At 52.1% G+C, this 18961-nt stretch overlaps 1 protein-coding gene and 1 long non-coding RNA gene across 4 annotated transcripts in view; one reads left to right on the top strand and one right to left on the bottom strand.

Annotated features, from left to right (window-relative positions):
- The window catches only part of SHANK2 (SH3 and multiple ankyrin repeat domains 2), a 648778-nt gene that overhangs the window by 390469 nt on the left and 239348 nt on the right, over window positions 1–18961 (bottom strand). The window lies entirely within an intron of this gene.
- LOC135272121 (uncharacterized) lies at window positions 13098–15699 on the top strand. Its single transcript, XR_010340221.1, has 3 exons — window positions 13098–13166; window positions 13568–13850; window positions 14397–15699. It is a non-coding gene; the product is annotated as an uncharacterized LOC135272121 (long non-coding RNA).

The raw sequence follows: 18961 nt of genomic DNA, 5'->3' as shown, positions 1-18961 counted from the left end.
CAGCAGCTGCACTCCCTCCCCTCCCTGAATTTTCTCACGAGGGCATTTATGTCAAAAGAACGAAACCACAGCAGAAAATATGCAACGGAAGCGTTGTGTCAAATCTGTTAACAGATGCCACTGATCAAGTCTCCCAGACGGTGGTCTGGGGTCCGTGATTTCTCTACATTATCTCCGTTTTTTTAAGGAATGTTTTTCCTCATGGCAAAATCCACATAAAATTTCGCATTTTCATTGTTTTTAAGTGCACGGGTCGGTGACATTAAGTATGTTCACAGTGTTAGGTGACCATGACCACCATCTGTCTCCAGAACTTTTTCATCTTCCCAAACTGAAAACTCTGTCCCCATGAAACACACGGTCTCGATTCCCCTCTCCCCTAGTCCCTGGCCCTCATCATCCTACCCTCTGTCTCCGTGAATCTGACGACTCTAGGGACCTCGTATGAGTAGACTGATACAGGATTTATCCTTTAGTGACCCGTTTCTTTCACTCAGCACCGTGCCCTCAAGGTCCCTCCACGTTGTAGCCTGCGTCACAACCTCCTATGGTACCTCCTTTAATCTTCACAATAGTGTCAGCGGTCAGTACTCAACCAGATGGGATCAGAGAAGTCAAGAAACATGCCCAAAGTCACACAGCGGCACCTGAAACTTGAACCTAGAGATGTCTGCCTCCAAGCTTCCACCCCAGATGCTATACCTCCTGTCCCCAAGGCCACAGAGGAGCAGCGGTTTTTGATGCATTTTTCAAGCAACTGGATCACTTTACCCAAATGAGATGCCTACTCTTCACACTTGCTGCAGGGTACAGCGAGTTCACGCAAATATGGAGCATCTATATCCCAAAAGTGACCCATAAACATGGCTCTGGCTTGAAGTGGAAGGCTGGGACCCAGCCCTCGAGGGACTGCCAGTCCCTGGTGAGAATTCCTGAATCCTGTCCAGGACCCCTCCCCACTCTCTGAACTTGCCACTTCCCTGAGCCCTTCACTCAGATCAAATGCCAGAGCCTCACAGAAAAGACAGACTTTCCTTCAGAAAAGATCTTCTCCCCAGCAAAGGCACAAGAAAGGGGTGCTGCAGCTGGGGCTAACTGTCCCCCACTTTTGTTCTCCTGTCTTCCTCTGGAATATAACCTGGCCCTTCATCTGGTCACCTGGCTATCCACAAAGAAGGTGGTTTAAGAACATGGCTGTCCACTTAAGAAGGGAGCTGTGAGGTAAGTTCCTGACCAATGGGGACATAAATAAATGCAATGGGTCCACTTAAGGAAGGTGTCCTTATAGGAAAAGGGAATAATGCCCCTCTCCTACCCCTTTCTCCTTTCTGCAGATTGGAATGATGATGCAATGGGTGGAGCTGAGGCAGCCACCTTGGAGTATGAGGGCAAAAACTGTGCATGGAGTCCACACATGATGGGGCAGTAAGGCAGAAGAATGTGTATCTCACACACCACAGAACCCTGCCTCAGCTCTGGATCACCTAGCTGGACTTTTATGGAAAAGACAAACTCTTTTTAAGACTTAGGATTTTTAGTTACTCACAGACAAATCTCACCATGACTATTAGAGGCTGGCAATGCCCATTTAGAAAGACTTGAGCGAGCAGTAGCATAGTTATTGAGAACACAGAGCTTGGGGTCTGGCCGGACCACGGCGGGGAGGTTCAAACTCTCGTGAATCATCCTGCGTGGATGCAAGGGTCAGAGCTGACTGGCCCCCAGGCTGGGGAAGTGAGGTGGACTCATAACCAAATGATCACGATAGAACGTGACCAATTCCTAAGAATCAGCCGCCCCGTGAAACTCTGCAGGCAGTCTGCTCCCATTCCCATCTCCTTCTGAAGCCATGAAAATAAAACACAGTTCCTTTTAAAACCAAGACCTTGCCCTGTGCCCAGGATGACTGTAGGGGTCCCCTGGCCTCGGGGGAGGGGCAGGGACAGGGTCGGCAGAGGTGAGAGAGGGCTCAGACTCAGGCAGGATGTGCGTTCCACCTGTGAGAGCATATAGCCCCTCGGCCTGCTGTTTCCAAAGCATTTGCACAGTGCCAGATTGTACAGACCAAAAAGAAAACTGGCTCCTGCTTAGAAACTTTAAAGAAAGAATATTAGGAGAGCGACAGATATAAACCCTAATCAACTTCAAAGCCGTCCCAGGGAAGCACTTCAGGAAGAAGTTTCCTCAGAAGGCGACGTGGGGGCTCTACGGGGCCTGCAAAGGGTGCTGTGTTTGTGGGATGCAGGCAGGGGCCAGGCAGGAGGGTTGCAGGGGAAGGGCAGGAAGAACTGGGTGGCTGTCCAGGACAGTGCCACCATATGCACTCCACGAAGGCCCCCAGGTTTCTGGGAGACTGTGCATTCCTCATGACCCATGATTGGCTGGGCACGGTGGCTCACACCTGTAATCCCAGCACTTTGGGAGGCTGACGCAGGCGGATCACGAGCTCAGGAGTTTGGGACCAGCCTGGCCAATATAGTGAAACCCCGTCTCTACTAAAAATACAAAAATTAGCTGGGCATGGTGGCGCATGCCTGTAGCCCCAGCTATTCGGGAGGCTGAGGCAGGAGAATCGCCTGAACCCAGGAGGCAGAGGTTGTGGTGAGCCGAGATCGCGCCGCTGCACTCCAGCCTGGGCAACAGAGTGAGACTATGTCTCAAAAAAAAAAAAAAAAAATTCCACGACCAGGATGGCTGTGCTGTTAGGAAGCAGCCCAAGGCGGGGAGCAGGGCAGGGGCTGCCTGGCTGAGGCCTTGGGTCTCCACACCGCTGTCCGTCAGAGGCAGACAGTGTTCCTGGAACCAGTGGGCCACGTGGGAAGTCGTTCGGAGCCCCACGGCCCCGCCCTGGGGAAGCGGAGCCGTCAGTCCCACTCTGAGACACCCTCCGTGCCTGGCTCCGGGTTTACAGGAGGCAGCAAGCGTTGGCGGGGTTCTCCTGGGCTCCTTAGAGCCTGTGGGGAGAGTGAAGTTGGGGAAAATGAAACATGAGAAACACTCCGTGAGCTCTGGAAACAGAGCCAGACTCTTTCTAGGGAGCAGACACTGGAAGCTCCAGCCAGGTGGACCTGGACCAGGCGTCCCGGCGCCTCCCACGGGCCCTGGAGCTCAGAGCACAGCTTCTTGGGAGAGCCCAAGTGCGGGAGAGGATGTGAGTCACGGCGGCCACCGGGACAGATGAGACCCTGAGGCTGCAGCGAGGCTGCCTCGGCCATTGTCACCCAGTGACCCAGAGAGGTTTGAAGCGGGCTGGTGCGCAGTTCCTGGTGCAGCCTTAAGCGTCTCTCCCGGTCTCTTTATGGCTGGGTGGGGAGGGGCAGAGGGGGGCTGCCTCTCGGCAGGCAGGACAAAGGCAAATGTCTCCTCCCAGCAGCAGCACCAGCCCGGAGCTTGTGATGTGTAGGATGGTTCCTGGGCATCTGCCTCCAGTCTCAGCAACGGGAGGGAGACAGTGAAAATGCAGGGTGTGCCCTGTGTTCCTGGAGCTGCCGTGTGACCACTTAATACACACTGGGTGGCTTCAGACGACAGAAATGCTTCCTCTCACAATCTTAGAAGTCAGGAGTCCAAACTCAGGGTGGGGGCAGGGCTTCCTCCCCGCAGGGGCTCTAGCGGAGGACCTTCCTGCCTCTTCCACCGTTCTCTGCCTCCGTCTGCACGTGGCCTTCCTCTCTGGGAGTGCCTCTGTGGGTCCCTGTGTCTGAATCCTCCTCCTTCTTAGAAAGACACCAGTCATTGGTCATACTAATCTAGCACCACCTCGTGTTAACCAAACCAATTAAACCCACAGAGACCCTATTTCTAAAGAAGGTCACATTCTGAGGTTCAAGTTAGACACGAAATTGAGGGGACAGCATCTGACCCAGAAAAAAGACCCTCAGTGTTAACAGTGATTCACTTGGGGAGTGGGGGAGACGGAGGTTTGGATGAATTTCATATGTATGCATATTCACCCCTTGCTTTTGGGTAATTTCTGCGAAGACCACGCATTACCTCTCTATTTGGAGGCAAATAAATAATAGTATATTTTTGATAAAGAAAAAATGATCTAAGATCTCAACTTTCCTACCGTCATGAGTAGGAAAGTTACCAACCCTAAAAATGCTAAGATCGGGCCAGGCGCGGTGGCTCACGCCTGTAATGCCAGCACTTTGGGAGGCCGAGGTGGGCGGATTATGAGGTCAGGAGTTCAAGGCAGACTGGCCCACGTGGCGAAACCCTGTCTCTACTAAAAAATACAAAAAAATTAGCTGGGCGTGGTGGCTCGTGCCTGTAATCCCAGCTACTTGGGAGGCTGAGGTAGGAGCATTGCTTGAACTGGGACCCTGGAGGTGGAGGTTGCAGTGAGCTGAGATCGCACCACTGCACTCCAGCCTGGGCTACAGAGTGACACTCTGTCTCAAAAATAAAAATAAAAAAATGCTGAGATTGAATCTGATGAGTCCAGCAGAGAGAAGGCTGCTGCCGCATGGCCCAAGAAACCTGGTCCCTAGGAACCGTGGCCAGCATTGCTGCCAGTACTCAGCCCAGCCAACAAAGTAAGGGAGGTGAGCCACTGCCTCCGATTCCACCCCCAGGGACCTGCATTCAGCCCTGGAGCTCGAAACCCAAGTGAGTGCATGCATGGCTGGATGGAGGGAGAAGAACCAAGGCCCAGAGGGTGAACCACATGCTCTCCGTCCAGGCACAGGCAAGGAAGGGCCTTTGGGGAAGGAGACGCAGAAAGGGCCCAAATGGAGGACGGATGGAGGCCCACGCAATGAACGGTTCTGCCAATGCTGACAAGCACACGAAGGCCACTGAAATGTCCCTCTCAGGGAGAGACACCCACAGCTGGAAGCAGGCACCACGGCGGGCAAAGCTGCTGGGGTGTGAGTGTACCAGCCCCTGGCCTCCCGGGTCCTGGATGAGCCTCTGCCCACCAAGGAGCAGGGACGAGGCTCTGGTCTCCCTACTACACCTGTGGCACACACGGGGAGTGGACAGCAGCCGCTGGGCTCCTGTTTGTTTCTGCAGAAATCCAGATCATGGTCACCCACGGCTATGGGAAACCCACCCCCAGAGGTTCATGACTGTCCATCAGTCTAGGAGGTGTGGGCCTGGCCCGTAGTCCTGGAAATCTGGACACTCTCGGTGACTTGTTAATAAGAAAGGACAGCCATTTGGCCAGATGCCAGCATAAGGCCCAGTGGCTCTGGCTGTTTGCACAGCAGGCTCGGCTGCCCCTCACTGACTTCATGATGAGGGATAATTAAAACGACTTCCCTACACGTTCTCCTCCCTCACCCAATGTGGTCACGTGATGAACAAGTGCAGAGGAAATTAACAAGGTATTCTAAGCCCTATGGGACAGACATTCTAGCAGCTGGGGAGTAAGCCAGGTTTCTGGAAGCTCCTCATATCTAGAATGTTGGGTTCTGGGCAAATTGCCCATCAGTCTGGCCCATCTCAGCCACAGAAGGTTTCAGATCCATCCTCTCTGCTCCCCCAATCCCTTGCTCAGCTCTGATCCTCTCCGCTCTTCCAATAACTCCTGGCAGGTCCCCCTTCAGCCAGCTCCCACTTCCTTATTCCTGAGCCCCCAAATTACAGCTCTGACCAGGGCATCTGCTTTAAAAATCTTTAATAGCTCCCATGACTAGAACAAAAGTGAAGGAATGGGAATTCCTGCATTCAAATCCTGGTCTGGAACTTCACAGGAGACAGGGGGCAAAGATAAACTGGCAGTCCCTGAGGGAAGCTGCTTTCCATGGCACAGGGCCTGGCATGTGGTAAGCTCACAAAAAACGTTAGGTAAACAGAAGAGAGGAAGGAAAGAGTAAAGAAAGGTCAGGAGAAAGGAAGGAAAGAAAAGTAAATCAACGAGAGGATGGTTAACTGCATGGATGGCTGGATGGGTGGGTGGATGGATGGATAAGTGAATGAACAGAAATATGGATGAATGGATAAAGAGATGAATGAGTGCATCGATAGGCAGACGGACAGATGAAGGATGGATGGTTGAATGAAGAAATGCATAGATGAATGAATGGACAGATGGATGGAAAGATGAATGAATTGATGGATGGGTGGATAAATGAATAGGTGAGTGAATGGGTTGATAAATGGATAGATGAGTGAGTGGGTGGGTGGACGAGTGGTTCATTGGGTGGATGGATAGCTGATGGGATGGATGTATGAATGAACAGATGGATGAATGGGTAGATAGATGGATGAATAAATGGACAGATGGAGGGGTGAGTGAATAAGTAGGTAAATAAATGCATAGATGAGTGGGTGGGTGGTTGGATGGACAGATGGGTGGTTGGGTGGGTGGACAGATGGATGGAAAGATGAATGAATTGATGGATGGGTGGATAAATGAATAGGTGAGTGAATGGGTTGATAAATGGATAGATGAGTGAGTGGGTGGGTGGATGAGTGGTTCACTGGGTGGATGGATAGCTGATGGGATGGATGTATGAATGAACAGATGGATGAATGGGTAGATATATGGATGAATAAATGGACAGATGGAGGGGTGAGTGAATAAGTAGGTAAATAAATGCATAGATGAGTGGGTGGGTGGTTGGATGGACAGATGGGTGGTTGGGTGGGTGGACAGATGGATGGATGGATAGATGGATAAATGACTAGATGAATGAATAGATGAATGAATAAATGGATGAATGGGTAGACAGATGAATGGATAGATAAAATAATGGATGGATATTTAGACAGATGAATGGGTGAGCAGATAGATGGGTGGGTGAATGGATAGATGAGTGGATAGATGGATGAGAGGATGGAGGTTGGGTGGTGGTTGGATAGATGAATGAATGGGAGGGTAGGTAGACATATTAGTTGTATATATAAAGGCAACCTTCCCCTCTTAGACTGTTTTGCCCATGTATATTTCCTTGCTTCCGGGTGGTGTGAATTTGAACTATGCTTGATGCATTATTTCATTGAAAACACCAACATCCCTATAAGGGAGGCATCTGATTCCTGCTTTATTGAATCAGAGAGTTTCAAGGATCTTACACAAAGTCCCACTCAATAAGCTGGTGGCAGAGCTGGAATTCAAACACAGCCACATCTGCCTATCTGTGCCCAGGACCCTTTGCCCAGTGTGGTTCTCCCTGCTGTTCCCAGCCCCAAGCATCACCTAGAACTCTGGATATGCACCGGATGGATACCCCTGGCCTACCCTTAAATTCTGTCTACCTCATCTCTGTCCTTAGTCTGACAGGGTTGGTGGTACCTGTTTTGAACTTACAGCTCTCCCTGCTAACTTACGCTCTCTGCAACAAACTGCCTCTGCGTGCAAATGTTCCTGCAATGGGGATAAAGCAAACATTTCCCTGATATGGTCCCAGCAGCCAGGACGCAGCCACAAGAGCTGGTTTCCATGCTTTGCATAAACTTCAGCAGACTCCAAGGGCTGGGGCCTGAGAGCCCAATCAGGCCACAGGATGACTGACACTGGACAAATAAATGGGCCTCAGCTCCCAACCTACAGAATGGGAATAATGTGAGTAACAGCCACACAGGGTTATTCCAGGAATCAAACTGGATAATACACAAGACTTAGCACTCAGCAAACACTCAAGATACGGTGACTCCCTTTTCAAACGCCTGCTCCTAAGCAAAGCCTTCTCGACGCAGCCAGAAGCAGCCTGGAAGCTGAGCCCCTCCCAGGCCGACTCCAGCCTTCCATAACACAGGGCGCAGTCACGTGCCCAAGAGATGACTACCAGGTCTTGGATACCCTATTGCCTTTTCCTCAAGTGGCTTCACCCTGGTGTCTTTCTCAGGACTTGGGAGGGCCAAGCCCTTGGTCAGTGCCCAAGAGAGCACAGGCAGTTGATACACGGGTTCTGCTGCCCACCCCGTCATCCTCAGCACTTTAGTCAACGTGATAATAGCCCACCTCTTGCTATTAGGGGCAGCACGGAGCCAAGGGAAGATCTAAGCCCACAAGACCTGCAGCTCTCCAGTAGGAACTGACAGCAGCCTTAGCACATGATATCACGAAGACACCACGACCCTTGAAACCCCAAAATGGCGGTAACAGCAGATCACAGCGATGGGGCACTTCCATGAGTCACACGCCATGTTCCACAGTTCACACACATCATCTTAGTAGGCTGGGACCCAGGACGGGGCTGCGTCTGACCTAGTGTGTGGGTGCTTGACTGCAGCCTCCACCTACCACACCTAGGAATCCTTGTACGGTAGCATGATGGATTCTCAGGGACTGTGGCAAGCTGCAAGACGCCATTTGGAGAGGAAATTATTCAGAGCATAGCACACCCATGACCTGTGTTTCTCAGCTTTCATCCCAGCCCAAATGTGCCAGGAGCTAAATTTAGGGTGAGGGTTGTACCCAGCCTGTGCTCTGTCAAGAAAGAGCCGAATGCTGCTGTGAAGCCACCCAGGAGCATGTGCTTCCTGTCCCCTGTTCATAATCCATTTTAAATGGACTCATCAACATTCACTGCCACGCTCATATAAAATAACAACAGCAACTGCCACTAAATTCGTATTGTGCTGTATGGCCAGGCTGCTCTTCTATTACTCATGGCCATGCCGGGTAGGCAGGGGGCTTGTGATACCCATGTCTGAAGCTACAGGCATGGCAGTGTGCCATGCAAAAGCCCACGCCCTCCTGCAGTCTTTGCTATCCACTCAGCGGGCCAGACTGGAAACCCAGGCACAACTCTGCACACCCAGCCACAAGGCAGATTCCAACCTGGCCACGGCTGATTCTCCCACGGACATGGCAGCAGCCTCCCAATGTGAGCTGCGCTTCCTTCCTTCCTTGCAAAAGACAGCTATCCATATAACAGATAAAGGATTCTTCTTAACAATAGAAATCATGGTAACTTCTTCGCTAAAACTCCTGAAAGATTCTCCACGTTTAGAACAGAACCTAGACCCCTGATTTAGAAAACATGAGGTTCACGAGACCTGGCTCCTATCTCCAGCCTAACTTTACTATCTCTTCTTCTGGACTGTGTACCTCCCACTCACACCTCCATCTGGCTACCCCTGGCATCTGCGAGATCCCAAGGAACTTCTTTCCCACGGCATGGTTCTGCCCAAAGCTGTTTTCAGGAATGTGCTGTCCACACATCTGTAGGTGCTCATCCCTCCCAAAGGCATTCCTGAGCATTTTGCTTTTACTACTGGGCAGTCCACCTTGCCCTGAGGATCACGCTATCCTTTCTGCACTGTAGCACTGGTGTTGAGCCTAGCGTCATAAAATGCTTAATACAGCACTAATCTGGATGGGTGGGTGGATGAATGGACAGGTGAATGGATAAACAAAATGGTGGGTGGGTGTGTGGTTGAGTAGATAAATGGATAGGTGGGTGGATGAATTGGATGGACAGGTGAATGAATGTATAGATAATGGATAGATGAACAGATGTCTGTAGGATGGATGGATGTGGGTAAGCAGGCAAGTGGATGAAGAGATGAATAGATAGGTGAATGGATGGATGGATAGTGGATGGATGAATGAATAAATGGACAGACGGGCAGATGGATGGGTAGGCAGGTGGATGGACAGATGAATGGACTGATGAATGCATGGATGAACAGAGGGATGAATGGATGGAGAAGTTGGTAGGCAGACAAGTGGATGGATGGAAAGATAAATGGATGGATGGAGTAGGTGGACAGATTAATTAATGGATGATGATAGGTCGACGGGTGGGTGGACATATGGATTGATAGATGGGCAGATGGATGAGTGTGCGGGTGGGTGGCTGGGTGTGCGGGTGGGTGGATGGGTAGGTGGATGGATGGATAAACGGATGAAGTGGGTAGGCAGATGAACGGACGGATGGAAAGATGGGTAGATGGATGGGTGAGTGGGTGGATGAATGGATGATAAGTAGGCAGGTAGATGGATGGACAGTCAGACAAGTGGATGAATGGCATCATGGGTAGATGATAGATACCATCACCTCCACAACAGAGTCAGGGAAGCCTCTTCAGAGAAGTTGAGAAACAACATGTAGAGCCAGCAAGTGGCAGAACAGGGCCAAGTCCCCGCCCTTGAACCTGGTTTGATCTCCATGAAGTAGGAAGCGTGCCAGGAAGCTTGTCACCCACAGATTCGTTCTACCCTTGAGGTGGGTGTCAGCACAGCTGCAGAGATGCACTAAGCCCTCTTTCCCTATCAGGGCTAAACACAAGGACAGATGACTGGGCTGTGGAGCACTACACCTGCAAGCACAGTCTAGAAACTGAGTCCCCGGGGTCCAGCTCACAGTCGGGATTAATCAGTGGAATGCCAATGACTCTTCCAAATTCAGCTTTGGCAGAAACTCCCCAGCACCCAGGCTCAGCAGTCGTCCTCCTGTGGTGTTTCTTCAAAAGACCCTGACTATCTCCCTCCCTGCAGAGCAAACGTCCCCACCTCCCACCTCCCTCATCTGACCTTGTCCCTTTCTCCCTTCACATGGTCGGGGTCCCTTTCTCTCAGAAGCCTCTGCCCCAGACCAAGGTGAACACAGCTCACCTGAGCCTGCCACCTATACACCCTATCACACCTGCCCCAAAGCTCCCAGGGCTATGAGTTACTTGGGTGTGAGGGATTTTCTCAGCTCTGTGCTTGGCACCCCCAGACTCTCATCAGCCTGAATGTCCCCTCACAGGCCCCTTCTCCCCTCAGGCCATGTTACCCTCATGCAGACCTGCCCTTCAGACCTCTCCTACCACCCATGAAGGTTACGGGTCCCTTTATGTAACCCCACGTAAGAATGTTTTTATTTTTTTTTTTGAGAGGGAGTCTCACTCTGTCGCCAGGCTGGAGGGCAGTGGTGCAATCTCGGCTCACTGCAACCTCCACCTCCCGGGTTCAAGCAATTCCCCTGCCTCAGCCTCCTGAGAAGCTGAGACTACAGGCATGCAGCACCATGGCCGGCTAATTTTTTTGCATTTTAGTAGAGACGGGGTTTCACCATGTTGGCCAGGATGGTCTCGATCTCCTGACCTCATGATCCACCCGCCTCGGCCTCCCAAAGTGCTGGGATTACAGGCGTGAGTCATCGCGCCCGGCCAAGAATGTTTTGAAGGTGGGAATGGCCTGTGGAACACAGGAGGGAACAAGGGAGTAAGAATTAGGCCAACAGAGTGTGTATTTCATCTGTCCACCTCCAACCCACATGTGTGGAGGGCAGAATGCAAGGTCCCCAGGAACTGCGACCCAGTCCTGCTTTCCTACCAGTTGGGTGAATGAACCAGGACAAATAGTTAACCATTTTTCCCTCACTCTCTCACTTGAAGAAAGCGGGTGAATACCTGTCCTTTGACCTCTCAATGTCATAAAAAGTACAAAATGAAAAGTGAGCATGCATTTATAATTTTAGAAATATACGCAAGGGGCCGGGCGCGATGGCTCACGCACTTTGGAAGGCTGAGAGGCAAGAGGATGACTCAGCCCAAGGCTCGGGAGTTCGAGACCAACCTGGGCAACATGGCAAAATCCCATCTCTATTTAAACAAAACAAAACAAAAAAGAAGAAAAGAAAGAAAAGGAAATGTGTATGTAGATCACACCATAAAGCCCCTTTATTCCAAATGTCCCTTTCTGCAGGGGCCGTGTGCATCTCAGAGGACGCTTTCTTCCCAGGACCCAGGGAAAGGACATCCCTAGGGCTGCTGGCCACACAAGGAACAGCGCTGGCCTCTCCCCTCGTGGTAGGGAAGAGCGCTGACCTGCCCCCTCTGCAGGCACCATCAGTCCACGCTGGCAGCCACCGCCAGGCATTTTAATCAGGCCGCAGGTTAGGAAATCCTGCCACTTCCCTGCAGGCTTCAACCCCGCCGCTGGCAGATCATGTTTAACAGCAAGACCTGCTATTATGCCTCTGCTTCCATGTGAAAATAGATGAGTCCCAAACCTACTAATGGTTTTGCTCCTCCAGTCCGTCCTCTTAAGAATGGGTCGTGAAGGAGTAATGCTTTTAAAACACTATAAAACAAGGTCTGGAAAGGCTCTGATGCCTCAGAAGTGTATTAAGATGAAAATTTATGTTTTCATACACCATACGGCGTTAAAATACAAGCTCCAAAGTAAGAGGCAGAATTACTGTGTGTTCTGACAAAAAATTCCCAGCCCTCCCGGACCTGAACCTGCATCACAACACGATTTCCATCAAAATTCCCATCAAAGGTCTTATTTGGTGGAGAGTGGGCTTTTTAGGTTTAAATCGTTGTTTTTCTTAAAAAAGAAACAAACCCTGCAAACGTCCACGCCAGAGTTAATTGCACTGAGTTGGCCTCCTCTACAAGCCAGTTAACTCTGCTCAGGGCATGGGGTTTGTTTCTTTGAATACTCGAGGCAGGTGCAAATCCACACAGCCTCTGCAGGCTACAGGGTTTGTGCCTTGAGACTATCCCAGCAGATGCCAACCCCAGGCCAAAAGGGAAAGGCCGGGAATAAGCCAGACTTCAGGGAGCTTAGAGCTAGATAATAAGGCAGCATAAACGAGCGATCCGACCGGGAGGAGAAGCGAAATACCAATGCGGAGCTGTGATCAGTGGGAACGGGAGCAGAGGCCGATTTGGATAGTGGGGGCTAGGAGCAGAGGGACACAGTGCAGCCAGCACGCAGAGAGCAGGGGGCCGAAAAACAAGTGAAGACCTGGGAAGGATCCTGGAACACTGGGTCTCCCAGGCCAGGGGGGTCTGATGTTGATCCTAAACCTGCTGCCATGAAGTGTCTCAAGGGGGAGGGTGTGTGACACAATCTGATTGATGGTCTTTGTTGAAAGATCCCTCTCCCAGCTCCTGGGGTGGAGCCTGGGTTGTAGGTGAAGGGAGGAGAACGTGGAGCCCGGCTGGCAGGCTTCTGCACTGGTGTGTGTAGGGTCTGGAATGGGCTTGCGTGGAGACCATGGAAATGGGAAGAAGGGCCATATGTCAGCTGGAATTCGGAGCCTGGAGACAGGACTGGACTGGCTGATGGACTGGACGAGGGGTAACAAACTGGGGGAGACGCTCAGGCTTCCGGCTCGGGTGGATGGACCATGGACAAAGAGGGAAATCCATGTGCTTGGGGTGGGGGGAGCTTGGTTTTGGACACACTGCATTGGAGGAGACCTTTGGGACCCCCCACAGGACTGGTCAGCTGGGTAGTGAGGCACAGGCTAGAGTCTAGTGAACTGGAGGTAGGAATTTGGGAGGAGGAGACGTGGACGTGGGGCTGACTTTGCTGAAGTCTTGGGGCTCTCGGTCTCAGCAGGAGACAAGCCACCTTACCTTAGTGACTCAGGGACACGGGCTAAACAGGTGTGGGCTGGCAGGCAGGGCAGAGGACGCTTCACAGGACTCAGAGATCAGGGTAGCATCCACCTTAGATGGTGGGGATCGAAGGGTTTTTACACTCAAGTAGGTTTAGAGAATCCCTGAAAACCGTCACATTCCAGGGACAAATCTCAAAAATGATTTGTAGGCCAGACAGCAGGTGAGAGAGGCCCCTGGTCAGGAGGCTTGGCCTGGGTTGAGCAGCCCACCGGGATGGGCTCCATGAGGTGACAGCTCTCCCCATAAATGCCTGTCTCTGTTTCAGCTGATCTAAGCACCAGACCCTGAGCTGATAGCACACCTGCCCAGTGCCCAGGTGCCATCACCCCCATGAACACAGTCTGGCCTCATCGTGGCTCATCCAGTGCGGGCCATGTCTGGACGAGCCCCAAGCATCCTCTGCTCGGTGTCCTGGGATGCCTGTGAACTCTCGGCCACGGCTTCACGGTGGAAGACACACATTCCTTGGGGGGGGGTTTCCTTATCTCCATGACTCATCCACCTGCTCCCATGGCAAATCCTCATCTTAACTCTGGGTCCCAATGAAGGTACAATTCAGAGTCTAAAATAACTCGGGCTGGTGCGAACAGCTCTGGCGAGGCCTGGCGCCTCCTCTCAGACTACACCTGGTCCACTCTCTCTGGCATCCCGGGCTGGGGATGCGGGGAAGAGGCACCGGCACCCCGTTTTGGTCTCTTGGACCTCAGAATATGAAACCGGACTTTATTTGGAGATGAGTTTTTTTTTTGAGACACAGTCTTGCTCTGTCACCCAGGCTGGATTGCAATGGCATGATCTTGGCTCATTGCAACCTCCGCCTCCCAGGTTCAGGTGATTATCTTGCCTCCTGAATAGCTGGGACTGCAGGTGCACGCCACCATACCCGGCTACTTTTTTTGTATTTTCAGTAGAGACGAGGTTTTACCATGCTGGCCAAGATGGTCTTGATCTCCTGACCTTGTGATCCACCTGCCTTGGCCTCCCAAAGTGCTGGGATTACAGGTGTGAGCCACCGCGCCCGGCTGGAAATGAGATCTTTACAGCTACATGGAGTCTTTAAAGTGGAGTCACTCAGGTAGGTGCTCATCCAACAGAAGAGGTGTTTTGTAAGCAGAGGAAACCTGGACAGACAGGAAGAAACTGAGTGAGGATGACGACAACCACCTGCAAGCCAGGAGGAGAGGCCTCGGGAGAGAGCAGTCCCCGGACACCCGCAACCGTGAGGGATGTTTCTGATGAAACCACCTGGGGTTTGTGGTACTTTGTTATGGCAGCCCCAGCAAACTAAAAATGCAGGGTCTCCCCTGTCTTGGCCCCTCAGTCCTACGACCCAAGCACCCTGCAAGCGCAAGGAAGGGACCCTCCAGTTCTGGGACACGCCCACACACCCCGCTTTCTTCCCTGAGCTCTGGTCACCAGGGAGGCAAAGGGGAGAGAGGCTTCCAAGGGTCCGCCATTTGGAAAGGGGAAACCAGCTTCCGTTGCCGTGGCAACGCCACTGGGACGCTCAGCTATTTGCACATTTTGAAATTGGAGGTGGGTAGTGAGAAGGGAAAAAGGAAAGAAAAACTGAGGGAGATGGGAATATCCAGGGCAAGAGAAAGGAGACAGAAAAGCAAGCGAAGTTTCGGAAGAATCCACCTCTGAATGGGTGACCCCGACAGTGCCTACTGAGCTCACGTGTGTCTCGGGGGCTCAGGGATGTCCCCGCTAAGTCGTGGTGGCTCCGGCCAGATGTCAGCCCAGGTCCCTCCCCATCAGAGAGGAAATGGAGGCTCAAAGACGAGAGGTGGCCTGCACGAGATGACTTTGTGACTTGGAGGATTCTCCGGGTTAAAGTGGCCACATTGGATGAGACTTCTCTTCTTGTAATGAACCAAACGTTTGAGGTAATCCCCCAAATTCATATGTTGAAACCCTAACCCCCAATGTCATAGTTTTATGAGGTGGTGTCATTGGGAGGTAATCAAGTCATAAGGGTAGAACCTTCATACACAGGATTAGTGTCCTTATAAAAGGGACCCCCCAGGACCTGGGTATGGTGATGTGAACCCCTAATCCCAGCGCTTTGGGAGGCTGAGGTGGGAGGATCCCTTGAGGCCACAAGTTCAAGACCAGCCTGGGCAACATGACAAGACCCATCGATACAGAAAATACAAAAATTAGCTCGACGTGGTAGTGTACACCTGTAGTCCCAGCTGCTCGGGAGGCTGAGGTGGGAGGATTGCTTGAGCCCAGGAGATTGAGGTTGCAGTGAGCCATGATTGCACCACTGAACTCCAGCCTGGAAAGTGGAGTGAGAGTGTTTTTAAAAAGGGGATGGATAGAGAGTTCTCTGGTACCCTGATTTCATACTTCTAGCCTCTCGAACGGTGAGAAATAAATATCTATAGTTTATGTGCCATCCAGTTCACGGTACTTTGTTGCAGTGGCCTGAGTGGGCTAAGACCTTCTTCCTTGGAGAGCCCAGAGAGTGGTCCTTACAACGCCCGTGTGAGGATTCGAGTCAGACCTGCACCCACCATATGCTCCAAGGACTCAACTTCTAGGGTCTGGCTGGCAGGCGCTTGACTGCTCTCGCAGGATGAACCATTACAGAGAAAAGCAAAGACGCTGCAGAACTAGGCGATGTCTAAATTTAGCCTCACAAAGAATCTAGAGCACGGGAGCACGGAAATACTATTCTGAAGGGACAGAGAAAATACAATGGACCGAGGAGACCGAATTCACTGCGAGTAGTGGGGGCAGAAGTCAGGTGACGGAAGGACCAGGCCAAGATGCGGCAGTGTGCGCCTCATTCCCTAACAGCCCACTGGACGGAGGCGCACCGCGGGGGCAGGGGATGGGAGAGGGGCAGACATCAGGCAACAGGAGGACCAGGCCGAGATGTGGCTGCGTGCGCCTCATTCCCCAACAGCCCATTGGACGGAGGCGCGCCTTGGGGTGGGGTGGGTGGCCGGGCTGGCTCAGCAGCAGAGGGTGCAGCCACAATCACTCATCTCCAAAATCACCCTCGAGCCTGCTAGCAAGGAGCCACAAGACGCTGCCTGGCGCCGCCTTTCGATGTAGCCAGACAAGAAGTGTGTTCTTCTTCCAGCGCCGAATCAGATCCTGTCTCTCAAAATGAGCCTCAGATTCATTCATTCATTCATTCATTCATTCACTCATTCACTCACTCATTCCTCCATTCACCCTGCAGAAACCAAGCACCTACCTGGTGCTAGGTACTGCTCTACCCCAGCATCCAGCATTGAGGAAGCTGCCCACAGTGCTGCCCTTCCTCAGCTTCAAATGCCTGGCTTTCTTGGGTGGGGGCCCCTCCCTGGCAGTCCCAGCCTCAGGCAAGCCTCACGCAGGAGCAAGGCAGCTGCTGCTCCCCTGGGCCTTCTCCTCCCGGCTGTTTTCTGCAGTTTCTAGTCGGGGGCTGCCTGGCTGTTCTCCAGGGTTCATGGCCTGTCCAGCATCTTGGTCATTAATTCCCTACACAGACGCCTCTGTCGGAAAGGCCTGGGGTGGTCTCCACTTTCTGGATTAGACTAACTCATAGACCACGAGGGAGTGGTCCGCTGCAGTGTACGCCCTCCTGGTGACTTAGGCACTACTCCAGACCTCACCCTGAGGGGTTTCTCTGCCATCAGAAGGCAGGGGCAGAGAGTGCAGCTCAGAGGAGCCACAGCCCATCACGCCTCATGGCACCAAATTGGGGGAATCCGTGTGGGAGGGATCTAGTCACAGAGAAGGGAAGTCAGAACCGAGACCCATTTTTGAGAGAAATGGTCATAGCAGCCACACCTGGCTAATTAGGATTCTGAGGAGAGGCCGCTGAAACAAGAAGGAACAGATAAGACCAAGAAACATCCAGATGTAACATTTGGCTACAAAGAAAGAGTCCAAGTATCCTTTTGTGTTGATGTTCCAGAAAGTCAAAATTGCCATTTGCTGCAGACGCCAGAGATTCTAGCGCCAAAGGTTCATGGCGCTTGCACTCGGAATCTGAGGACAGCAATTTACAAGGAGTGAAGATAGACTTTTCTTATCAGTCCACAAAGTGGCCCAGAGACACATAAGCCAACAAATGGGAGATTTAATGATGTCTAAAGGTCCCTTTTGGCTGGAGATTTCCTGCGTCTACTGGGAAAATTTTCATCTCCCCAGTCCCTACCACCAGCACCGCACGGTTTCTGCAAAGGCAGTATCCAGACACAGACGGAGAACGAAGCCCTAAGGCAGCTCCCACGCCATGTGGGGCCGGCAGCTCTGGGCCACTGGGAGAGAAGCAAAAGGGCAAAGCCTTCTACCTTCATTCACCAACCACCACCCAACGCTCTCCTTCCCGAAAAACACCTCTTCCTGGAGTTCCTCCTCCATGGGACCGTCCAGCCACACATGGGCAGCCTTCACACCTTCTCCCCATCCCAGAGACTTGTTTCCAGGGTGAAGGTCATGCTCCTTGTGGAATAAAACAGGCCTTCTTGCTGGTGATGTCTAGATGCCTAGAATCTGGGGACCTGTGCTCCCAAAGCTGGTCCCCCAGCCCTCTGGAGCTCAGGTAACCCTTCCCCAAGGAAGCATTTCTTAAGGGGTCCTCTAGAGCCAGCTGCTGTCTGCCGGCGACGGGGCTTTGTAGCGGCCCTCGCTGGCGTTCAGAGCATCTCTAGGGAACAGAGGAGGATGGACCAACAACTCCACAGGCCTCTTCCTTCACCCTCTCGCTGGCTCTCACCCCAACAGACAAGGCTTGGGGCTGACATTCCATGAAGCCAGGGGCCAAACGAATGATGTGTTGTTGAACCACAGAGGAGAAACAGGACCTTGGAGCGCAGAGGGATTTCAATCGAATTAGGTATATTAAAAAACAAACAAACAACAAAAAAACGATAGTGAAGTCCCTTGGGGAAGGGGATTCCCACTCTGACTCTCTCACATTCTAGAATATGAAGATAGGGTCCTGAGGTCTGCTGTGTCCTATCCGGGTAGGGGTGAGTGGAGGATGCTGATGGAAGGATTCTCTGCTCTGAGTCCTTAGTAAATTCTGAACACGGGGGAGGACCAATGAGGAGACTGCACATGGCTTGACTCTACATGGGGTGCAGGGCCGAGAGCAGGTCCGGAGGCCAAGGACCAGGTCAGGACTCCACCGATGGAGGACAAGAGGCAAGAAGCTCGGCTGACAGCAAACAGCTCTGTCCCTATGGGGAGGACGTCATGGGCACGAGGGCTGACGGCCGGGGCTGCCTGAGCCAGGGCTGCCTTCACGGACGCACTGCCCGAAGCCAGAAAAGCCTGCCCAGGTCACTGGCTCGTGACTGCGGGGTCAGCTTGGCCACGTTCCCTCTCGAGAATGGACACTATAGATTTGTATTCATTACCCACTGAATTCAGAGCCAGCCACATCCACGTCTCATCGCAATAAAAGCTTTAACATTTACCCAGTGGCACAGAGTCATTATTCTGTGACAATATTCCACTGCTGACCTTTATTGCCTCTAACTCTCTGAAATTTCCAAGGAAGCATTTTAGCGTTCAGCACACGGGTCCCAGGTCCATGGCCTCCACTGTTCCCGCCCCTGCCGGCCCCCACGTCCCGCGCACACGTCCGTCTGGGGGCCGTCTTCCTCTGTCTGGATTTCACGAACTGACAGTGCGTTTGCTACGACTC

This window comes from Aotus nancymaae, unplaced genomic scaffold, assembly GCF_030222135.1.
Source record: "Aotus nancymaae isolate 86718 unplaced genomic scaffold, 86718_ANA_hifiasm-v0.15.2.pri h1tg000106l, whole genome shotgun sequence".
NCBI lineage: Eukaryota > Metazoa > Chordata > Mammalia > Primates > Aotidae > Aotus > Aotus nancymaae.
Note: the sequence above shows the minus strand (reverse complement) of the source record. Positions and strands in the feature narration are given on the sequence as shown.